At 40.8% G+C, this 19,545-nt stretch overlaps 1 protein-coding gene across 8 annotated transcripts in view; it reads right to left on the bottom strand.

Moving 5' to 3' along the window:
• Window positions 1-19,545, bottom strand: part of TENM1 (teneurin transmembrane protein 1) — a 995,213-nt gene that overhangs the window by 101,129 nt on the left and 874,539 nt on the right. The gene's annotated exons all lie outside the window — the stretch shown is intronic.

The raw sequence follows: 19,545 nt of genomic DNA, 5'->3' as shown, positions 1-19,545 counted from the left end.
CGTACAAGCAAAAGTCTTTGAGACAGTCAGACATTTGTAGTGATGGCAAAATGGCCTTGACTTACAGTAAGAAGAGCCACCAGAAAGGTAACGGTGAGAAAGAAGCAGCAGCACCCCAACTCTGACGGCAGTATACAATATTACATGACTTACAGGCCACGCAGATCTGCCTAGTTCTAAAATGACTTTCAAGGACTAAAAGCTTTTTCCTTCCTGACTCTCATGAGTCAACTGCTAAGGAACCAGAAAAGCTGTTACGGGAAGACAAGGGTACCTCCTTCACTGCACTCAGAACAATTTCTCTACCTGGGCACTGCAGAACACCAGTTACCGTGAAGCGGAATGAAAGTCCTGAATTGTTTCAATACATCACAATATGCCAATTGCAATTCTACTTCCACTTAGACTAAAGTTGTTCTGCGAAAAGAATGGCTTCATTATAAAAAGGTTCCATGTAGTTTGAATTTATTTAGAATAATTAGTGTCAAGAGAGAGAATTTGCTTGTTATTCTGCAATTAACCTGCCACAAAAATGTTTCCTCCTTCTTCCTCTCGGAAAGCAGCTGATAGCACTACAAGTGTAAGCCAAATAATCGTGTCTGCTCTGATTTCAAATGTCAGCGTTACATATTTAGTTGTGGCAAGATTTTTCCCTTGACACATTTTAAACAATGATCATTTATATCTTGGAAGTATTGTATATAAACATCCTTAAAAGCATTTGTAGTGACAAATGCTGTCACTGTATATACCAAGCAAAGTTTTTAAAGTTTAAATTGAAATCTTATCAATTCCCATCGTTTAAACACAAAGAAAAAAGCATCACAGGCATGGAACTGCACGGTGACATTGCAGACGTGCCGGGCTCTGTCTCGAGTCAGAGTCTAGCCCTTGCTTTTGTTAATAGCCGGGGTGATGGCACAGAGTGCAACTGAACGAACCGGAGAGTGACAAAGTGGAAGAGCATCATCAAACTCAAAATCACCTTCAGAAGCAGAAGGCATGGTAAAGAACTGAAGATAAAATCCAGTATAAGAACCTATGAAGTACTGTCCTGAGGAAGTCAAAATCAGCTACGTACAAAATAATTAATTTTACTATTCACACAGGGACTTTTGTTATACTGGAGCAGAAGACAAACAAAATTATCTGATGATACTCCTGCAAAAGAGTATAAAAGACAAGGAAAGGGACTGCTTTGCTATATTCAAATTAAAAACTGTGCTGAGCCTGGGGCATTATCCCTTAGAAAGACTTGATTGCTGCCTGCTGATTATTTATTAATCTAATGCTTCATGCCTTGGACTGCCTGCCTGCGGGTACCAGGAAGGATTTCTCCCCACTTGCTGCATAAGTTGGCTTGGCTTTTTTGGTTTTGATACTTCCTTGCTCCTTGGAAACCTGGGAGACTGCTCAGAGGACTACAGGGGGGACTTGCTCTGTTATTTCATCGGTACTGAAGTCACCCAAATACTTGCTGCTATGGCCAGGAACTAAACTGATCCCTCCAGATCTGGGATCACAGCAGAATCACCCCCAGGCCAGACTGGCAGAGGACCACTGGTATTATTTTAACCTATCTTTATAGCTTGGGGCATGGACTAACTCCTGAGAACTAAATCTAACAAATTACCTGCTACTTCAAGGATTTAGGCTGCTAGAGGGATGCCTTTGATCTCTCCCAATCTCCCTCTAGTTCATTATAATTATTGCTTTTGGTATTTTACTGTAAGTGGCAAAGATTGTTAAGAGGCTTTTAAGAAATATTCTGCAGTTTACACTATGCTGGGGTAAGTGGAGTAGATGTGGGGTTTTTTGACCCTTCCGGATTGAGTGTCTGCTACATATTTTTTGCAGTTGTGGGACTGGCTTAGTTCAACTGATGCCAAAACTTCAGGCAATACTGTAGGCATCAGTACACAGAAGCGGCAACATAGGCTGGAACGGCTGAAGTGGGGAAACAAAGTGATACACAGAGCTTCCCATCATGTCAGCAGCTCCCACCACTTCTCTACCTGTAAATAAATCAAAGAACCAGATGTGGAAAACCTTGAACACATTCCCACCCACGGCAAGCACGCCTGCCTCACCTCTGTCTGTCTACCCAGCGGAGGCTCATCACGGCAAACTCACCTTCCAAACAAACAAAAGCAGCAGCACGGAGCCGAAGGCCATGTAGGCACATCCCTACCAAAGGGACACAATCTTGCACATATTCCTATTTTACAACCCCAAAATGAAATGCATCTTGAAATGTTTGAGAGCTTTCCATTGTTTTCCTCACATTTCCTCGTGTTATTCCTCACAAGGAATAAAATGTTTAAACACTATTTAAGCTCCTAAATTCAATCAGATTAATGAAGTAGAGATACAAGATTTCATATCTCACCAAAAAATATCCTAGGCCAGTCAGTGTATAGTCTTCATTCACAAGTCTCCTACTTTTATTCCTATTTCCCCACATAAGATCATACACAAACAAATTTTCCTTTATTTTTTGCCTGTTGGAATACAGAGGCTTCTTCTATCCCAACCACACTGCCTTCGAAAGACAACACAGCGGCACAAGTTCTGGACCCCAAACTGGCTCTGTATGATAGGAAATGTTAGATTAGTTGTCCCGAACCCAGTTATTCAGTTTTCACACCTCATTCTTGCCAGTTAGTCAGGGCCCAGTAACCAGACACCAGTAACTGAGTAAAAAGTGTTACCAAAAAAGCGTGTGTCAAACCTGTTCCAGCAAAGGAATGCCAGAATGATCTTACCTAGCTCTTGCCTTTCCTTCTAGTAATGCATTTTCCCCCCAAATACTTAATCTAAATCTTCTTTGATGCAAATCGAAAGCAATTCTGTAAGCACCAGACATAACGAAACCTGGTTTCTTCATTTGGACCAGACACTTTTCTCAGTTACCCTCGTTCTGCTGCTCAGCCAACTCATACTTTATGATCACCGAGGCCAATCTTGAGACTTACATTTGTTTCAGTGATTTAATATGAGGCTTCAGAAATGCTGTTTACCATGATAATTTATTCTTCTGCCATACAAATCCAAGATTCTCCCCAGACTTCTCATGCAAAGCAAGGGAAATCAAGCCTAATGGCATCCTATTAATGCTGTGCTAGTACCTGCAGCTTTAATCCACAGCTAATTCCAACAACTAAGATTAAAAAAAGCATTATCAGTTCAGGTTGTTCTGGTTTTAAATGCAAAACAATTTCTTAGCTACTCCTGCAGATAAACAAGTACAGAGATATCAGCATAGCAGGGAGCCACATCAGCATTTCTGTTTGTACCGCGAGGCTGAGTTTCCACAGCAGACTGGACAAAATGGGACGCTCGAGTGAGTGGACAGTGACTGAATGCAACGCAAAACAACACAATAACTTGAAAGAGGTAAATAGCTTCAAACAAAGCTGATGTGGTAAAAGTTCAGGCAGAACTAAAGTCGGATATCAGTTCTGCTCAATCAGATTCTGCTCAGTGGAGCATCTTCCTCCTTCCATAGCAGTTGGTCCTACAGGACTCAGAAGCATCCCAAAAAGCAGTGGGTGCTGAACAAGGGGCCAGCACAGCCGGGCAAGGGCTTTGAGCTGTGGGTGGGTGCAGCAGCTGATCCAGCCAAAGCTGCCACCTCTGACCAGAACGGCCATTCCACTCCCCCGCCTCCATCCGTCTCCCGGCTCTGCGGTCCCTGCCTGGAGCTTATCATCTGAAACTGTGGTGAGCTGATTCAGATCATGAAACTGGCAGATATTCACGTTATTTCCCTAGGTTAATACCTGACAGCTTGCTGAGCTAAATCTGCCCACTGAGGGATCAAAGCAGCAACACAGGCAGGGCAAGGGAGGAGATGCAGATCACAGCCTGGATGGGGACCGTCCCGCTGAGGAGCCACAAACTGTGCCATCGTCTGAGCGCAAAGGACAGGAGCAAGGGGGAGGTGACTTAGGTAAGAACGGAGGCAGGTGGCAAGAGGTTATGGTTTGGGTGAGAAAAGTCAACTCAGGGGTATCGTACCGCAAGCCTTTAGTTATGCTGTTAGATTAATTGCCAATCATTCTCACAACGTACAGCGCAACACACACAATTCGTTAAGTCCCTCAAATGTCCTTCTTGGTGTCTAGGCTTGTAGGCTTACACAAAAGCCACCTCTTCTCTCCCTCTCTCTTTGTCACTGTGTAGTGGGGTATACGCCTGCCCTGCTTGCCTGCCCGAGCTCTAGGCAGATCTTGTGGAGCGTGGTGGGTTGAAGGCTGGTCTGTGGCTAACAGACCAGATCCTCAGTAGACGTGGATTTTCATGGCTCTCACGAAACCAAGAGTCACCCTAACTCACAGTAATTCACAGCCCTGTTTCAGTTTTTGTACCTGTACACTTTGCAATCAAAACAAGGTTCTCTACGTGTAGGGCTGGAAAGTTAATTTCCTTATTTAAAAAAAAGCTCAGCTGTGCAGACTCACTGCAAGCAACGTGCTGGCAAATTGCTGGGAGCTGGCCTCAGCTCACCCCTGCAGTTTCTTATATGCTTTCATGAAATACAGCCTTTATCAAATCTAAAATTCAGAGTCCTTAGACTTAAACCAATTAATGAATAAGAGATTTAAAAAATGTGCAACTCAGTCGAGAATTTTTACTGACATGTCCTTAATTCTGAAGGCTCATTAATTTTATTGGAAGAAGGCAAATGTGAGCTGTGAAGCATTATTTGTACATATTCTTGAGAAGGAGACAAATATGTTGATCATTCCTGAGCTAATCTAAAAAGCATTAAAAATTCACTCCACACTCTTCATTTTAATTACCTAAGTCAACAATGAGTTCTTTCAAATGTGTTTTATAATAAGTTTCTACTTATGTGGTGTGAAAAGGGAAATTAAAGCTAAATATTTTATAATTTGTAATGATAAGGGAAGATTTTAACGTTAATTCAACATGTTTCAGAAATAACTCTTAGAAAATCATGCTAAGACTACAAAACTCTATGTAAACAAAAGTGGTCAAATACTACAAAAACACTTTCATTTTACTTTTCTTCACATTCGGTGGTACGTCTTGTTCTACAGGCAGTCTAAACCTTAAGTATCATATTAATAATTTTGCTATCCATTTTTTAATAAGTGGTTTTCCATAAAGATTAGAAATTAATCTATCCCGACTTTCACCCACTAAGCTTGACTGCTAGAGGCAGCAAAAATCACCTATCTAGGCCTAATAAAGAAAGTTTTTTCAATTTAAATATACATTGCATTTAATAAGCTTGCATGATAATTTCAACAATGTTCCTGAGCTTTTTAAATTACCTTCCCGCTGTGTCCTGGAGACAACTCTGTTCTAGCTTTCATTTTCAGGGACCGACTTTATTAATATAATTTTTTACACCACAAAAAAGTTCAAAAATTTAAAGTTTTAGGAGTTTCAAAAGCACTCGAGCTATTATTTTTTCAGCACAACCTAATGGAAAGTTGTCCCCACTAGAGAAGGTTACCTGACAGAGCGAACCATAGAGGTTTAATGTAGATATCAAGTTTTATGGTACAGCTTATATTATTTTCCCAATTTAAATAAATTCCTTTGGCAGTGTGGATGTTATAACTGCATCTGATCTAGGCTTCTCCAACAACGTCACAGTATGTCAGTTAGGTGAGCAATTTTTGACGTTCTTAGCGAACCACAGCTAAGCCAATAAACCATCAAGCTTGGGACAGTTTTGCTACAGAGGCAACACACAAGTATTCCATGGGCTATGCCGGTATTCAGTGGCACCTGCTCTTCAAGCCTGAGCTGGAAATCAAAAGGACTTGTAAATGTTTGCAAAACATTAATTTTGAAGTCTTTGGCTGTCAGCTGCCAGGTTTTGTGAACGTTTCCTCTGGCAAACAGAAATCAGGTTCCTGCATGGAAGAGTGGAAGAGGCAGCAAAGGTGCATTCCCCAACGATTACTGCTACTTCATCTCCCTATCCTTCGCACCACCAAGCAACACTTGATGGGAAAATTACATAGAACGTTATGTGAAATTTGGTACAATCAAAAATAAATCAATAGGATAGATCATCACCGAATGACTGACAACTGTTTAGGGGGGAAAAAAAAAAAATCACCTCTACTACTCCACTGTCAGAATACTAAAATAACACACAGTTCTGATTTTTTAGGGCCAGTTTACATAGTTTAATATAGATTTATAGAAAACAGAGGTGCAAAGGACTTCACATGATCATCTATTCTTCCTTGTTCCAAATTAAATCATAGGTGACATCCCTTAAAAAGCTCCCAGCAACAGAGAACTGACAACAGGACTAGATAATCCATTAATCCCCACCAGACTATCTCCACAGACAAATATTCTCTCAATCTAAATTTCTCTTGCTGCAATACTTCTTGTTCTTCTCTCTGCGCATCACACGCTTACATCTGACAATGCAATATATTAAAGGTCATCTCACAATAGCACAACAATTTCTGAGTTTGAGCGGTTTGTTATATTTGTGTGAATAAATTCAAAGCAAAGCTTTAATGTTAGTTATGTGAACGCTGCAAAACTATTGCATTGAATTTATTCTCACATATACTTCCAAAAATCATTTCCACCGTAATTTCCAAAGATTCTGCTCTTGCACAAAGTGGGACTTGGTAGCCCATTCCAACAAAATACACAAAGAGTGAGATTCATCTCACCCAGCTTGAGACATTTGTGTCTGAAATAGTTTTCTATTACAGTCTGTTATCAGACTATAATGTTTAAATTTATTCAGCTATTGATATTTATCCTTTTTGACACTATCATGACGCAAGAGACTGTAGCAAGCGTATAAAGCTATGTTAAGCAGAAGAGGAATGATTCTGGAAAAACTCTCAAGAGGAAAACAGTTCCTACTTCAAATCATATTTGCCCTCATTTCTGTCTCTGACCATTAGAGAAGCTCATAAGATATTACAACTGTTTACAGTTTTCCACGCATTACAGAAACACGTGGACGTTCCTTAAACTCCTTAAACTCCTATTTTCTTGTGTCTTCCTGCTGTCTTCTGTTACTTGGACTCGTATTAAGTAACACTTTTCCCTCATGATTACATGACTGATACCCTGTTTCCTCTTTTCTCTTCAGTACATCTATTGTGTTTGCTATGAAATAAATTAGTGACTGCAGTAAACAACCTTTCGGGTGGTCTCACTGGCAACTGACAAATAGTGCAGCTGAAACCACTCTAACTGAATAAAGGATCTATCCTGGCTCTCTTCTTCATGTTATGAAGTGCATTATCCCAGGAGGTGTCCTACCAGGAGGCAATGAGGCACTTTAGGAGGTCAGGTCTTCTTCAGAGAAACAGAAGTTGCAGAAAAGTAGTATTAAATAGTCAGTGTCTTCAGAACAAAATGAGGCAATCTACACTTCACACAGCCTGACACCACTTCCCACAGCATTCTGCTGGAGAAACTGGCTGCTCATGGCTTGGACGGGCATACTCTTTGCTGGGTTAAAAACTGACTAGATGGCCAGGCCCAAAGAGTTGTGGTCAATGGACTTAAATCCAGTTGGTGGTCGGTCACAAGTGCTGTTCCCCAGGGATCAGTACTGGGGCCAGTTCTGGTTCATATCTTTATCAGTGATCTGGTCAAGGGCATCAAAGTGTACCCGCAGCAAGTTTGCAGACAGCACCAAATTGAGTGGGAGTGTCGACCTGCTTGAGGGTAGGAGGGCTCTACAGAGGGATCTGGACAGGCTGGATTGATGGCCCGAGGACAACTCCATGAGGTTCAACAAGGCCAAGTGCCAGGTCCTGCACGTGGGTCACAACAACCCCATGCAGCATTACAAGCTGGGGGAAGAGTGGCTGGAGAGCTGCCCGGCAGAAGAGGACCTGGGGGTGTTGGTCGACAGCTGGCTGAATATGAGCCAGCAGTGTGCCCAGGTGGCCAAGAAGGCCAACAGCATCCTGGCTTGTATCAGACATAGTGTGGCCAGCAGGACTAGGGAAGTGATCGTCCCCCTGTACTCGGCACTGGTGAGGCCCTACCTCAAATATTGTGTTCAGTTTGGGGCCCCTCACTACAAGAAAGACATTGGGGTGCTGGAGCGAGTCCAAAGAAGAGCAACAAAGCTGGGGAGGAGTCTGGAGAACAAGTCTTACGAGGAACAGCTGTGGAAGCTGGGCTTGTTCAGCCTGGAGAAAAGGAGGCTGAGGGGAGACCTTATCACTCTCTACAGCTACCTGAAAGGAGGGTGTAGGGAGGTGGGGGTCAGTCTCTTCTCCCAAATAACAAGCGACAGGACAAGAGGAAATGGCCTCAAGTTGCACCAGGGGAGGTTTAGATTGGATATTAGGAAAGGTTTCTTCACTGAAAGGGTTGTCAAGCATTGGAACAGGCTGCCCAGGGAAGCGGTTGAGTCACCATCCCTGGAGGTATTTAAAAGACATGTAGATGTGGCACATGGTTTAGTGCTGGACTTGGCAGTGCTAGGTTAACGGTTGGGCTCAATGATCTTAAAGGTCTTTTCCTAAACAATCCTATAATTCTATTATTTGCGATAATTTGGACGCAATTACTGCACAATGATCAACTATTTCTACCAAAGGCAAAACTTCTCCAAACCAAGACAATTCTCCAAACGTTGTTTTCATTTTAAACCTTTCTACTGTAAGCTTTAAGCAGGAAACCTTTCTGATGTGTTGCCTCACAGATATCTAACTACCTTTCTTATCTTCTTACCACAGGCCACAACACATAATATAAAACCACTGGAACTAAAATGCCATATCCTTACTGTTTGTTACTCAGAATGTTTCACCATCAATCTAGTGACAGCTTTAATTGCTTTCTGGAAATAATCCTACCATCATCTCATTGAACTTAGTTCTGATGCATTGAAAGTACTCTATAAATAGCTCTTCTGACTTGTAGTAGGAAGGCTGCCATTAACACTATTGTGTATCTCAAAATATATGAATGTAATTGCATCTTTTAAAAAACTGTAACATAGCTTCTGATAATGCTACACCTATTTGAAAGTATCTTTTCCAAACTGGAAGCCTCAATTTGCTTGAAAATTTATTTGTGTAGAAAAGTAATCAGTGGACAGACAGAAAGGTCCAAAGGACAAATACAGCAGAGGCAGGGGAAAAGGCAGAGAAACTTTTTTCCCATCTTGGATCTTTCATCACACATTTTTTTTCAGCTTTATTTTTCATCTGATGGAGAATATTTTCTTCCTGATCCAAATCCAATTTGTATATATAAAAAAACCTCACCCTTTATCGATTTCGCTGTGGTTCAAAATGGTATTTTTACAGTGCAAAAATTTAATCAATACAGCCTGATGAATCTGGACTGGTAATGGTAAACATACTAACAGATATTTCATTTCAGGCAGCCAAAGCTCTGGAAACTGATACCACTGAAAAGGATTACTCATTTGCCATCGGGTATATCTCTGTTTACCCAGCCATGGTTATTGGTGTAAAGCAGAATACAATTATGCTGTGCTTGCCACAGCAGGGACTTCAGCTGCAGAACCTGTCTCTTTCTTAGAGGTGATGTAGGTTGGCAGGTCGGACAAGGCCTTTGTGGGAAACGTTTAAAATAAAGGAGCAGAAATGCAACCTAATAGCAGGAAGATTAGACTGACACAAAGGTGAGGAGAACTACACAGTATCCTGACCGGGACATTCTCTAAATACCGTGTTTCCCAAGTAAATATGGAGTTTCCTTGTCCAATTTGGTCCTGTTTTATAATTTGTCTCCACTGTTTGATTTCAGGTTGTACATGTTGCAAAACAATGAGATTACAGTCATCACTGGAGATTCATACTCTGCCTAACAAGCTCTGAAATCCTTCACAATACACTGAGAACCACAAAAGGAAATGCCTTGCAACGTCTACCTTGTTCGATATTTTATTTGATCAGGAGACTAGTCAGAAAGCAGTCCAGAACAATCTATAGCGAGCAGTAATGAGTGAGATGAAAGCTATGAAAGCTATGCCTTTGCGTTCACTCATGGAGGGGAAAATGCAATCCACAGTTGTTGGGCTGAAAAGCCAGTTGTGTAGGAAAAATGGGAAACCTGTTGAGTGACAGACCGCAAGAATCAGGAAAGGCACGAGGCAGTGTACGATAATGATGAGAAACATTGAGAGCAACCAAATGGCTTTGTAGGGAAAAGGGAAACAGGTGAAGAGATGGCTCAGTAGGTACATTTAATACAGTTGTCTCACAGGTACAGCCTGAACTACTACAGCATCAAAAGAAAATAAAAAATTTGAGACAACTACTTTCAGCAAAGGTTCACAAGATGGCCTGAGTGGATCAGGATACCTCTTTGTATAAGCACTAAATCTTTCGCGATACACAGTAGTACTATTATTAACACTGACTAGGGCTCTGCTCAGAGCATAAAGTTTTCCACAATTATTTAATTAGTAAATTTGATTAGTAATATTCACTAAAGAAGTAATGATTTATTTAAGCACTATTTGCAAAGAGTAGCCACCATCTTTAATTCGCTGGCTTACAGGACCACCTTAGAATATGGGTCTACTCACAAAACTTGCTCCGGTGAGTGCTTACCTCACCCAGGTCAGGTGCTCTGTACGTTAGACGTACCTGCTGACTTCAGTAATGAAGACATATTTTACTCATATCTTCAAAGGGCTCAAAATGATGAAAAGGTGGGCACTGGTACTACGTCTCAACACATTACAGGAACCTCTATTCAGTTTCACCTGTGTAAAAGCAATGGCAGCCCAAAAGTGGCATAGATGCCACCATTGCCCAAATTGGACATAGAGTTGGCACTCAGAAGGAAAGGGGATAGTGACTTGCAGAATCTACATCAACATGCTAGGGCTGGATGCTTTTAAAAGGACCTACTTCCATTTTCACAATGTTTTTTTTTTTTTTTTTTTCAGCGAAGAGCCAGACTACATGGACAGACAGAAACACTGGATCACTAACACAAGCCCTAGGCACTCTGTGTTCCCAACAATCAATTTGTATCACAGTAAAGACTAATATGAGAAGCTGAAGGTCATTACCAGCTTCTAAGTAACATCTCAGGTTCACAATCAAAAGCAAAATCAGCTGAAGAGGCTAGCCTTGCTTCCTCTCTTTTTAGCAGAAATAAACAGTCTGTTGGACAAACCCAACAGCCAGGCATAACAAGCTCTTTCACAAAAGCAAGGAGTGCAGCCTCAATTAGCAAAAGTCATACAGCGCTCAGTGACCGACTACGAACACTGCTTACACAGACAAGGAGTAAACATTTCTGTGTTCATTGCTGCATTTGTAAAAATGAGCACAGAGAGAGATGAAGCAGCTCCCAGTAAATAAACCATAGCTTCCTCTGTGTCAGCAGCAGGAACAGAAATAGCGACACGCATCTGGCAGCTGCTGTTCTGTCTTGTTGCTGCTAAAGCAAAGACGCAGCTCATGACTTGCATTTTTCCTGCACCAGGGAGAAGCAGCACCTTGGGCCCGCGACCCTGGATTTTACTTGAGCTCTGCTATCGCAGTCCTCCGCTTCCCCGCTACAACCGCCATAGTACTTTGTCAGTTTTAACAACGGAACGAGCGTCCTTTATTATTTTGCTTGCTCTTGCTTCTACACTGCCTTCATTTTTCCACTAACTCATCACTTCTCCCTGGTCCCTCCTCGCCCGCGCAAACGCTGCTTTGCCGAGGCAGTTGTGTTATCCCCAGGACATGCTGCCCAGTCGCATCCTGCTCAAAGATGCCCGTCGACTTCTCGCTCCGCATTGCTGAGAGAGGCCCCGCCAGGCTGGACACCCTTCTTCAAGGCATTTGTGTAACGAGCGCCGGGGTGAGCAGAGTAGGAGCTGAAAATACAAATGTGCCACGTGAACGAACAGCTTCCCGCAGCCCATCAGAAAATGATTTTGGATCGCAAGGTGATAGATGCTATTTTAAGAATCCATTTATAAAATAGCCAACGCTTCCTAAGCTGAAGAGTGACATGCCTGAATGTATACTGCAGCTACAATACACAAGGAGTTTTTGCTCTATCACCACTGAAATGTTCTTACATAATTACTGTAAATTTAAATTTATTTAAGAAGTGTTACACTTGAGCCTAAACATTTAAGCAAAAGTCCTTGAAGGGGGCAGAAACCAGGAATTCCTTGGATGTCTACATATGTAACCCTTGCAACAATCTACACAATCAAAAAGATTAAAAATGCAATATGCGGGAGAAAAGAAAGTTTCCATGATTTTGACTCTTATCAGTAGCAATTTCCTATTTTCAGAGGTAAGTTGAACTTGATACACCCTGCTGCATGAGCATATTGAAATGATAGCTATTTTTGTAGAACTCTTACCATGACAATAAAAAATTATTATAAATATCTGCTTTTCAGGGATCTATGCAATACATTTTGCATAACAGATGTTCTGAAATTCACCGAAGGACAAAACCTCTAGTTATTCTAGTGCTTTTTTGTAATCTTGCTCCAACAATTCCCATTTGTGCTTTTCCAGCTGTGAGGAAGGGAAGCTCCCTCCTAACACAAACCCCCTTCTTTACATGCTGGTGGTATGGATAACCTGTCAGAGTTTCATCACCATAAATTTTGTATGTTGCTACTGTTCCGTTGCCCATCTAGGCTGTTTTTTTCCCTTCCACTGCAGCATCTGCAACACCAGCAGAACGTTCCCACAACTTCGCTTCCTCTTTTATAAAGGCTTCTTGTGGAACGTGAGCCTTTCACATTCAGAATTTCCACCTTGGTGTTTTCTGGGACAGAGTATTCACAAAAGTCCTTTCCATACTCTATCCTGCTGCTTGTTTTACTATGGCTCTTAATCACTGGCTAGTAGATTGACTACCGCCGCGTAGGTGATAAAGTTGAGATGCAAAAAGGGAGGCAGTCACCTAGCTACAACTTTAAACGTCTAAATCCAAAATTTAGACCCTTAAACCCGTTGCTCAGCTTACCTAATTTGGAAGTCCTTGAACCACTTTGGCACCTGAAGAGCTACTAAAATCCCATTTATTTACCAGGTTTTGCTACTAGATAATCACCCAACTGAGGTCATAACAGCCTTATGTTAAGCTCTCTAGTTTCACCATCTGCAGGATCTTATCCAGGCGTTGCCTAAGGATCCTAATGAGCCTTACCCTCAGAACAGATCTGCTGGAGCTGGCCTACCACAAACCACATTGAGGGGAACAGTTCCTGCACACAACGGGCTCCACATAGAGACACGCTGCCATGCATACAGAGAGGAAGGTCTCTCAGCTACCTAGAAGGTAGGATAAACAGTCCCATATTGCTGTCACCAGAGCAATTTGGGTATCTTGCTCCTGGAAAAGGGAAGAGCTGCTGGGATCGAAAATGGGTCTGTGGATTCCACCCAGTAGAATAAGTAATACCTTTTTGCGGATTAGATCAGGATTTACAAAGGCTGATTTAAGTAAATTATGTTTACATTTGAATGAGGGATATTTCCAATAATTGCTGAATGAGGTGCAGACAGAAATAGATTAAGAATCTTAATTTTCAGGAAGAAAAAGGGAAGGAAAGAGCCATTATTTTTGGCATAGCTGCTAAATAAGCAGCAATCAGGTGAAAAACATCCCAAGTTTCCTCATTGTATATCTCATACCCTTGACTTATCCTGTTTCTTAAATCAATACATGACTACATCAGGTATTTCTGGTTCCCTCTGGACTGATTTCAACATGCAGGAGAATTAATTTTTATTGGAGTGCTTCTTCACTGTCTTAAATTTCTCGTGTTTTAAATTCGCCAGCAACACATATTAAGTGTTCCAATCTTTAACTACTAAGTTTTTAATAGAAATCTTGCTCACCAGATATCTTTTTGCAAACTCTTGCAACTCTACAGGAGATACAAATCAAACTAGTCACACATCGTTTTTTTCTTTTCAGTGAAATATACAGTAGTAAGAAGTCTTTCTACAATGTCAGACAATGTACAGCAGGGGAAACTTCAATCATCCTTTTAATTAGCACAGCAGTAATAGTTAAAGCTCCTCACAAATTAAAGAAAGAGGACAGTTAGATGAAATTAAGTAAGTCCATCATTTCTTGAGAACAAAACAATGAAGGACGGTTATAGTGTAATTAAAAAGTTCTTGAGATTTGTCTAAAATAGGGAGCAGAGTAGAAGTACCAGCATGGAACAGAGCAGTCCATAGAAAACGCATGACAGATTACATCACGCATTGAGGAAATTTCAAGGCTATTTTCACTACTGCGAGTTGTTTGTAGTGAATATCCTTGTCCTTGGCAAATCAGAATGACTGACACCCATAATTTGCAATTTCCTAAACCTGAAGAGTTTTCTGATTGCGATGAAACGGTTTTACCTAATTATTTTTTCAAGTTGCAGTTTTTGATGTTTAATTTTGAAACCAATTTGAGATGTCTTGAACTATATTAATATACTGTATTATGCCTTCATTTCTTTTTGAAGCACTTTACTTTAAAAAATGCATACTTCTAATGATTTTTAAATTACTCTACTCTGCACATACCAATTTACAACAATTACAACATTTTGCATTTTTCAAAGCACTTCAGTTTTAAAGAGGTTTTATGCTTCGCAAGATACCGAAGGAAGCGGCTGCTGATCCATTTTTACCCTTTGTAAAATTATCACCAATCTTGCTAGAGAAAGCTTAACCAAAAATAGATATGCTAAATATATACCATCTCCACATAATCATTTTAGGATGAATGTTTTTGTGACTAAGAACCGCCAGTATTCTTTTCCCAATCATAATTAGGTTGCTTCGGTGGTATAAATGGATTCAGTGGAACTATGACAAGTGTCCTGGAGTAAGGAGGAGGGAAACTGGCCTACTTTGGCTGAATAGAGTCTAGAGAAACGAATACAGGACAGGATGTCAGATGCATCAGCTCTGTCACAGATTTCATTACTTTTCAGTCTATAATATTTTAGGCATACTGCTGCAATTAATTAGTGACTCGGGCCTCGATTCTCACCTGAAACACACTGGGATTGCACTGGTGGCATCACTGCAGTTACACTAATTTATACTAGCTAAGGCTCTGTCCCACTGAACAACTCTGTCATCCATTTTCTCTTAATATTTCATTCCCTTAATCACGAGGCTCCAAGTTAAAGGTGTTAATCTGAGAACAGGAGACGAAGTTTTTTGTTCAGTTTGTTGAGGCGGCACCTTCAATTAGCCAGAGCTTCCCCTTCTACCTGACATGAACAGTCAGTACTCACAAGTTTGATTTTGTCTTTCTGAAAAGCGCTGCCTACATGCCTCAAAGGGAGATGACTCATTAACATCAAGGGATTTTGGATGACAGCCTATAAATAAAGCAACAAAGATCCACAGACTGTAAGTAGAAAGTTGACTATATTGAAGTTCTGGTGACAGTAAAATAGTGTACTATCGGACTTCCATCCTACTGTATTATTTTGTCATGTATGCAGTAAATCACCCCCATGCCGCACAGGTCAACTGAACCATATGTTGAAGGTCTGAATAATAATGGATTTTCACACAGCATCATAACTGGATTCAGTATGGTGTGAAGATGCTGAGATTCTGAAATATTCCAAGAATGATCTTTTCCAGTACAGGTAGTTTTCACAAAAAATATTTTATAATCAGTCTCACTTGGAACAAAGTATGAAATTCCTATTCTCTATTCACATCTTTTAAAAGGTGGTGGTGGGGGGACTAAACGAGAATCAGAACCCAATCTCTTGCGTGTCTCTCTTGGGCGCATCCACTGTCAGATGGCTAAATTGGTAATGGCCAAATGTCTTTTTCTGTGACTTGCCAAAGGATGACTGGGTTAGGAAAAAACTAAAACTAAATGAGCAAAGTGATAAACAAGATAGTAAGGAATTAATTCAAACTGGCCGGCAGGAATTGCTTGAATAATGGCTGCAGCACCGATCCTTGCAACTGGAATTACAACAGCTATGTCCAAGGTACAGCATTTGGAAGAACTCAGCTGGAATAACTCTATGCTGCTTCTCTACAAATTTCTGACATTGGTATAATTTTGAAGCAGTGAAAACCATAGCTTGTTTTTGACCTTCAGTGTTCAAGCCAATTGAACATGGTAAATACACATCAGTGTATAATCATGTAGAACAATTAAAGCACTTTGATCTTGTCCATATAAAAACCCAAATCTTAGGTACAGATAGAAGGTAAGTGATTTTTTTTTTGTCCTGATGTGACATATGGCTGTAGAAAGGATACCTATCAATGTTGTTTTGACTGGTGTAGCTAAAGATCTGTCAATACTTTCAGAGTGAAATTCATTTGATGCTGCCTAAAGGAGGTAAAAGAATCAGATAGCATATTATCTTTCTGTATGAATGTTAGCCGATAGGAAGAGCATTTACAAATAGGCACGTAAGTAGCAAGGCAAAGCCTGAATGAAAACCACATCATCTTTGGGATAGGCAAATTGAAATCTGAGGTAACAAAAGAAAATGGCTTTTCATGGAAGTTGTAGGCTAGAAAGAGGCCAAATATGTCTGTAACAGGTATCCAGCTTAGAGTATCGAAAGGAGGGATCTTAATAGAGCTGAATAAAAAGCCAACATAGCTTGTGTCCTACGAGTAGCGTAGGATTAGCAATACTAAACATCTGAACAACTTTCAAGCCATACTGAGCTGCTCTTACTGAGAACCAATTCAAACATGATGAAAACATCCTGACAGCTGTTTTGGAGTTCTGTAAGAGGGTTTTCCGGACCTCAAGGGACGTCAACTGGCCATCAAGAACTTTGGATCTAGAAGGAGTATCTGGAGGCGATGCAGTGAGATCGGTTTTTGGCAGTCCCCAGGTCAGAGCAGAGACTATGCTGGACATCTGTGTTAAGCTGACTAGCCAAAACTGGCTTGGACAGTGTGGAACTGTAACAGTGTTGTGGCTCTGTTTCTTTTGGTCTTGAAAATACTTTGGGAATCAAAGCTGTGCAAAAAAAGTAAGCAGGTCTATGCTACAGCGGAGAAGGATCCTGGCCTCAGGCCTCTGATGATAACAATATGATCTTGAAGCACTTCAGAATTACCGCTCTTTTGGCTAGAAGCTGGTGTGATGGCCACATCAGGAGACGATGTCAATTATTTTGGCAGCAAGCATCTGCTCTCCCCAGCTCATAGCTGTTAACAGTATGCTTTGTAGCAATGCTACAAAGGTGCCCGATTGCCAGCTAATCCTCATACATAAAAGATGCTCAAACTGATAGGTCATGCAGGACAGTTTAACTAGAGCAATAAGTCAGATGGACTCTGGACTGGTTATATGGTAGTTAACTCAGTGCCACACAGCTGCTTCTCCACAGCCACAGTGTAAGAAACATCCCTAACACTGGAGCTACTTTTTGATAGAAGAGTAATCCTCAGCTCTGAACACAAACTGGGGCTGCCCTAGTTATACCAGCCTTTGTAGTACAGATGTTGTCTGTTGAATTATTCTATTCTATTGAATAAATTAATTCCTTAAGAACGTACATAAGGTATAAAGAAAAAGGAAGAGTTCTTCAGAGAAAACATTGCCAAAGTTCAATGGACAATCAGACGTTTATTTGCTGAGCTAAAAAAAGGGGCTAAAGCCAGAATTCATATTCCTATACAGAAGCCTCCAAGATGGACTCTGCGATACTTAGGTGGGTCACAGCTATGGCCTCCTCGTTTTGACAGTCCCTTTAGAAACCATGCCCCATGCCAGGGAAGACTAGAAATAAATCCAGTTCACGCCATTATTCTGTGCTTTTGTGCATGTGCGCCTTCAAATATTTATATAGAACTATATACACATTTCACCTTTTTTAAACTAGCCTCTTCTTACCAACCAATTAATTCAATCGTATCACAGTTCAGTGTTTGTTGTACCCAAACACCCTCAACATGCAATTTCATGTAGAATCTCATCTGAACAGTCCGGTAGATTAGAAAAAGACACTGTCTTTAGTGCAGCAACTGTGCAGAGGAACAAGTGTACACAGGAGCAAGTAACCACTTGAATGATCAGCCCGTACATCCTTAGCAAAATGGAATTTCTATATTTGTGAAAATTAAACCTGTTTCATAAGAAATACAGGAAAGATGAGTTAGTTAACGTGTAGGTATCTTCTTTTGTCTTTCTTTGATCTTTGACTATTTAAGCTTGGAATTTCAGTGTTCCCTTGATGTAATTTTTCAATGAAGCAATAGAAAGGAAAAACACACAATTTATGTGGTGGGTCATACTTCCCAAAACGCCTACCCAAACCCCAAGAAATAGGTAATTCTTTTTCTGGCATTATTCCTGTTGTGGAGGTGGAGACAGAGATAGGGAGAAAGAGAGAAAGAGAAAGAGAAAAGGGAGGTAGTGGAGAGAGTGGTGTGTGTATGCGGCGTTATGAGAAGCAAATGGATTTAAAATATTGGCCCTTTTTATAAACATTAAAGACAAAAATTATAATGAATATGACAAAGAATTTGACAGTCTTTCACCTCACAAAAAGAAACACAATTGTAAGACTTTTCACCTATTCGAACCGAGAGTAGACTGTGCACTTTTTAGGAGAGGGTCAGGCATAATTGAAACCATTTACCTAAGGACATAGTAGACTATCCTTCATTTTCAGCTTCTGCGAGAAGGTTGAATTTCTAAAAACTAAACAGAAATTATGAGTGTCAAGCAGAAACTGAAGGATGTTGTTTTTTTTTAATATGTATCCTACAGAAAATCAAACGGCATAAACACCACGGTCTTTTCCAGCCTCAAAAATCCATGAATGACTCCAGATCTCAGGCTAGGGCTCCAAACATTGGCAATCCTTCAGGATATGCATGGTTCACACAGTCACCCTTCATCCCTCGTCCTCCATGTCCACAGTATTTTCTGCAGCTTGTAAAATGGAATCTCCTATTGTTTGAAGAGCTAGAGGTGGGCAGGTGGGGAAGGTATCTTAGAGATGGCTCATCTCTCTTGAGGCGTGCCACACTGTATCTGGGTTAATGTACTCAAAAGCATTCTGGCACCTTTGCTATTGCTCCTTTTTAAAGTACAGAAAGATATATTAATTTCTATTTAGGAGAAACATAAAGCTTAAAATAATTTGTCCTTTTATTTTGAAAGTATTTGGAACTTGCTGGGGAACGCAGAAATCATCAGGACAGGAGCCTATATTCTTCAAGGCAGTACAGAAAAGCAGATTTTCACAGTACTGACAATAATCTGGTACAGAGATGGTGGGAAAAGTGCAAGGGTTTGAGGCAGGCTGAGAGACTGCTCGTCTACCAGTTGCACAGCCTCCCTTGCTGTCTGATTCCAGACGAGCAGTCTGTGGTTTACCCTTTTCATCCTCTTCTTCGTACAGAACCTCATGATTTCTTCCACTCGCATGTGACAGCTCGTTTACTCTGACCTTGTTGACTTCCTCATCTGATGTTTTCCTTCCTCACTAAAATCAGACTTTACTTCCAGCATGCACAGCAATCACTGATACTATGAAGAAAGCCTCAAGCGCAAACGAACATCTACACTTCAGTCTAACCGGCGTATTGC

Source organism: Larus michahellis, chromosome 9 (assembly GCF_964199755.1).
Source record: "Larus michahellis chromosome 9, bLarMic1.1, whole genome shotgun sequence".
Lineage (NCBI taxonomy): Eukaryota > Metazoa > Chordata > Aves > Charadriiformes > Laridae > Larus > Larus michahellis.
This window is presented reverse-complemented; position numbering and strand designations above follow the sequence as displayed.